We start from the raw sequence: 6014 nt of genomic DNA on the forward strand, positions 1-6014 counted from the left end.
GTGTCTACAACGGTTCAGCTTTTTTTATTTATTCATGTATTTATTTTAAAACATTTATTTCAAAACCATTTTTTGCTTAGAATGTTCTCTACCTGTTTTACTTGTTATATTACAATGGCACATTTTCTGAGTTCATTGCAGAACTAAAGTGACTGGAGTTTCCCTCCACAGTTTCTCAATCTGTGGCTCATGGACCCAAAAGGATCTTTAGAGTTGGTCCTTCTGTACAGGACTCAGAGTCAACAGTTATTCTTCTTTAAGTCTTTCTTTTCTCGCTATAAATTTTCTAAATATGAACAGGGTTAGTAGCAAGCGGTCTTCATTGCAGTGTGTGTGTGTGTAGGTGTGTGTGTGTGTGCGCGCGTTTGTTTGTAATACCTTGTGGGGTTGATTTTCCAGACACATACTACGTTGTGGGGACCGAAGCCTGGTCCCCACAAGGGGAAACCCTGTATTTGGGTCAGAGGTCAGAGTTAGAACTTGGTTGGGGTTAGGGTTAGGGTTTTCACTCCTCCGGCTTCCTGTCAGTCCACCTGGTTCTGGTGTTGGATCTTTAGGTTGTCCAGATCGTCCCTCAGTCAATGTCCATGTTGTCCACAGATGAAACAAGCGCCAACAGTTCAGTGTAGTGTCTTCTGAAGCATGTTTATCTGATACTGGACAGCAGACCAGTAGAGGTTGTTAAAGTTCAGTCTCACACAGTTTTCCGTCTGAATGTCCAACAGGAGACTGACATTGTCCTCTGAAAGGAAATGTTCCATCAGTTCTCTGGTGAAAAAAGTTAGGAGGTAATGGAGGTCTTCTTCATCTTCCTGATTCTCTGGATTTTCTCGATCACTTTCATTGACTGGTTTTGTAGGAGGGACATCATCTGGTCCATGGGAGGACAGGTTTGAGGAGTTGAGGTCAGAGGTCAGATGCACCGCAGAGAGGCTCAGACAGAGGGAAAGAAGTAAAGCAAATAGAAATAGATTAGGGTTTATTTTGTTGTTTTCCTTGTTGTTTTTTACATATACATATATTTATGAATCTTATTTTAACCTTCTATGTGATCATATAGTTTTAATCATTTATTATCCATCCAGTATTATGGCTCCTGTTTGTCAGATAAACCTGAGGGCTAATTGTTCGTACAGCTCTGAGAGCTGCTTTTAGTATGAAAGGGTCCCTTATAAATTACATTTATTAATTGATTGATCCTTTTGAGAAATAAAATTATTTTTTACTCACACAAAAAAATTAACATATTAAAGCCTGTAATTTATCAACACAAAATTTATGTTCAGCATTTTTATTCTTTTCAATATTTCGTTATCATATTTAGTCAAACAATTCACCCTGAGGAGGAGATTTTGTGCTGGAACCACTTAGACCCATTCTTCTTGAATTGGGTGGAATTTCCTCTTGGACTGCAAACATCTTCACAGAATCCAACAAATCAGCTTTGTGGTCCCTCTGCCTCTTAATCCTCTAAGAGGGGCCTTTGTTTCTGATGAAGGTCTTTAGGATTCTCTAAAAGTTTGGTTCCCACAATTTAGAAAACCAAAACTCAAGAAAATGCCTGCCTTATTTACCGATAAGGACTTTCACTGGGACTCTAACCTAGAAATCCGTGGTTCCCTCTTTTTTCTCTCTCTTTAACCCAGTTTGGGACTTGAAGCCAAGCAGTTTGAGGGGGACTCTAACCCACCCCTTTTCCTCTTTTTTTGTATTTTATTTCATTTTTATTGATTTATTTTATTTTTTATTTTCCCCCTGGGACTTTAACCCATTAACTCTTTAATACTGCCAATCTGTATTCCCCAGGGTGAAAGGTTTATTGGATCCTTTACTATTTTAGATTTTATAATTTGGAATTTGCAAAGTTAATTTATTAGCCTGGGTGAGTATCCCACCTGATAAGTGGTTTTGAGTTTGTTGATCCCAGAGCTGGAGCCGTGGAGCCGACCAGCAGCCCTCTTCTCTCTCAAATCCTAAACGAGGTTTGAGGCAGGAGTCTAGTCCAGGTCGCGCGCTTAACGCTGTTCGTTGACGTCCTCGGATGTCCAGTCAAAGAATCCCAGTTTTCGGCACCAAATTGTTGTGGAAAAAAATGTTACCAATCACTGCTCAGGTAAAATCACTCATTCAGGTTTATTTATGAATTGTGCACAACTCAGAGCTCGTAGGTCAGTCAATCATGAAGCAGGTCTGGATGAAAAGCTCTGCCAGGCAGAGACAACACGAGTTTTATACCAAGATAAAGGATCCAAAACAAATAGGTCTGGTTCTCATGCAGCTGTGGGGAACAAGTCCCAGCCTTGTGCATGTAAACCAAATAGTTCTTTTGGAGAGAGTTCACAAGCATTTCATAAAACATGATCAGCAGATGTTAACTTGTAGTGATTTTCCACCACATTACTATGCATAACATTACTAGAAAAAAGTTATGAAATTACGACTTTATTCTCCTATGACGATACTTCCTTAACATTACTTTATTCTTTTAATACTGTGACTTTATTCTCATAATTTCATTATTATTTCTTTTTTATGCTGTAATGTGTTGGTCAGGAAGATGAAAACACTGGACCCTCTGATGTTCGAGAACGCCATGTGGATGAACTGCCAGGACGTCTGGGGACGAGCAAACGACTGAAGACATGACGTCCATGTAGGAGGAGCTCTGCCCTCTAGGGGACTCAAAGGTCGGTAATCTTCCATCTGACCATGTGAGGCGGTGCCTTCACTGCCCCTGCTTGTCATTTTAAAGGGACATCATGCTTCACTGTGTCCACAGAGGTGTGTGTTTGGGTGTGTTTTCATCTGTCTTTAACAAGCTCAGAGAGGGTGATGTATGACCGGCCAGCTCCAATTCGTTCCCGGCTTGATCATGGTGATGGATTGTTGTGTGCCTGAATGCGTGTGTGTGTGTGTGTGTGTGTGTGTTTCAAGCTAAAGATTGAGAGATTTAAGTTGAGTTTTTTATTTTTTATTTTTGGTGGGTTCTCTGAGGGCAAAACCTAAAACTAGTCCTACAAAAGCAATGACTCCAACTGTGTGTGTGTGTGTGTGTGTGTGTGTGTGTGTGTGTGTGTATCTGCAAAAATACAGAAAAAGGAAATATACAATGCTGGACGGCAGAGAACCCCTCTAAGTTTCAGTGTTTAGCAGTAGCAGTGGTCCTCATCATGACCTTCCTGAATGAGAACAGCTTGGATGCTGGTTTGGCTCATGGCACATTAAAGAAGATTAATACATCACAGAGTGAGCCAGTGTCAAAGGATTTTTCTAAAATAAAATCTGTCAGATTTGAGGTGCCTTTAAAAGTTTCTTGTTTTGGTCACATTTGTATTTATCAGACAATGACAAGAATTCAAATAAATCAAACATAACCCAAGTTGAAGCAAAACTCAGGTTTCAAATATTAATTTCTTTTATAACGAGAAAAAATAGCATTAAACTTGACCCTAGGTAAAATGTTGTTCCCTTGGTTAGTTTTAAAGTCGATGTTACTGGATGCACATCGCCTGATAAGGTGTGAATCCAGACCTGCAGCGCTTTAGATGTTGTTCTGTGTTTACGAGTACAAAGATCCAAACTTACATGAGGATGTGAATTAGAGTGGTGACGAAAAGATCCAATGACAAAACCTCCATTTTCTCTGTCAGTCAAACTTATAACAAGCAGCTCTAAAGCTGTAAAAGTGCCTCTACTTTTCCTCCAAGTGAGATGATGCAATAACAATCAATGTGAGGAGATCTGCAGGCGGTTAACCCGGCGATAATGAATTCAACACCTGCAGATGAGAAGTTTAGACTTTCAACAAATCCACTTCATAATCACATTTGCAAATTAAAATGTGAGATAAAATGAAACATGGTGAAAGAGACAGTGTGTTTAATTAATTAGGGGAATAATGGGAGAGTCTTTATTATCATTTTATTTTTGTTAAACTTACTGACAGTGAAGGATTTGCATGGATGGTTTTGTCTCCTTTAACACATATCTTATATGTATATTTTTGATGAACACGTTCCTTTGTTCTCAATAAATCAATCCAAATTAGACAGCAAGAATAAATGAAAAGAAACTAAACGTGTTTTGACTAATATCTTTTCAGATTCTGAAGGTTAATATTCACTCATGACAGGATCTGTTTATTTTGTAAAGACATAAAGTAATAAATCTCTTCAGAACTTTCTGTCTCCAGAGATGGTGCCTATTTATTAGTTAAAATTTCTTAAGCTCCAGAAAAATTCTGTATCTGTAGCTGCTAATGGAGAAGCTGCAGATCTATATATCTATATCTGTTTTAACGGTAATCTACTCTAATAGTCTCTAGGTTCCACAAATCATGAAACTTTACAATGTCACCCCTTATACTCTGGTATTGTCCTATTTCTCAGCTACTTTGGCATAAAAACTAACTTAGACAAAATCCATTTAAAAATGTTACATTTTTTTAGTTTAGTCATTAAATCAAGTAACCAAACATGCCTGCTGGAATAAAAATATTTATGTGGAAGAAAGAAACAGAAGATTTCCTCCATGTTTATGTGGTCATGTTTAGTTATCTCTTAACCTGTTGGTCTCAGGTTGTCACAGGGGTGTCAAACTCCAGTCCTCAAGGGCCGCTGTCCTGCAGTGTTTAGATGTGCCACAGGTAAAAACCAGTGGAATGAAATGGCTTAATTACCTCCTCCCTGTGTAGATCGGTTCTCCTGAGCCTTGCTAATGACCTAATTATTCTTTTCAGGTGTGGTGCAGCAGAGGCACATCTAAAAGTTGCAGGACAGCGGCCCTTGAGGACTGGAGTTTGACACCCCTGTCACGAGCGGACCCAAATTTGGGTCCTCTAGTGACAGACAGGTTAAAGCTGCAGTAGGTAACATGTTTGTTAAAAATGCCACTCGGACAGAAAGAACCAATCGCAGCCAGGAGGAGGGTCTTAGCACTGTCAATCAACCTTGTGTATGCACTGCACAGAGCCACCCCTTTGCTCTCTGCTACACAACAGCTTCTTCCTGACAGCAGTGTTTGTCATGAATGCTAAGGCTCGTTAGCATATATGATGCTGGATAAACATTTTAACTATATTGGTAAGTTGCTTCCTATATCAATAAGGTTTTTCCCTCTTACTACGTTCAGCAGCACATGCCCAGCAGAAAAATCTGCTGTTTCATCTGTAGTGGGCGGCCCAACACAGGGTAAGTATTTTCCTCTGCTTTTTGTTGGTTTATCTTTACGTAAAAATATAAATCATATTCTACAAACGCATCTTTTATTACCTTCTGTAGGATTTCATATTTTGGTGTAGATTGTTCCTGAATTAATGACTTTTTTGTATAATTTGTGTTGGATTTTGTTTCTCTAAATCTTCTCATTGTTGCTTTCCATTACAAGCTGTACTTCTGCTTTATTCCAGTTAATCCCTCGGTGTACAGTGATGGATTAAAGGAAATGTGGCCTCCATGGGATTTAGAACGGCAAGTAGCAGCAGTGTGCTGCTGATCAAATGTATCCATTAACGGATCATTAAAAGCTTCTCAACAAGAAATCAAGCCTCCAATACTCAAATTAAATGTATAAAAAAGTCAGCTTTTTTATTGGAAAGAAAAATGAAAATCATTGTAGATACAAAACTTAAGTCTCATTTAAAAAAGGCATCCAATTTGCAAGTTCTTTCAAGATTAATGCACAAAAAGAGATCAGATTTAGTCAATTTTTTAGCAACAAGAACATAAATTAAGTCACTTTTACTTAAGAACTCTTACTGTAATTAGCCATGTTTAATAAATGCACTATTTATCAATGTCATTCTTAATTCAGTTTGTACATATTTTATATTTCAATATTTGTGTGGATGTACATGCTTTGATTGGCTGTGACAACAAAGTGACAGGCGATTACTATAAATTTAAAGAAAATGCTAAAAGCTTAGTTAGTAAAAGAGAAATACTTTGATTTACCTCATATTTTTCATTTTAGGATGATTTTATTTCAGTGGTCAGGTTCTTGATTTAGTTGCAAAG

Source organism: Poecilia latipinna, unplaced genomic scaffold (genome assembly GCF_001443285.1).
Source record: "Poecilia latipinna isolate Pla-1442-1.1 unplaced genomic scaffold, P_latipinna-1.0 Scaffold1072, whole genome shotgun sequence".
Lineage (NCBI taxonomy): Eukaryota > Metazoa > Chordata > Actinopteri > Cyprinodontiformes > Poeciliidae > Poecilia > Poecilia latipinna.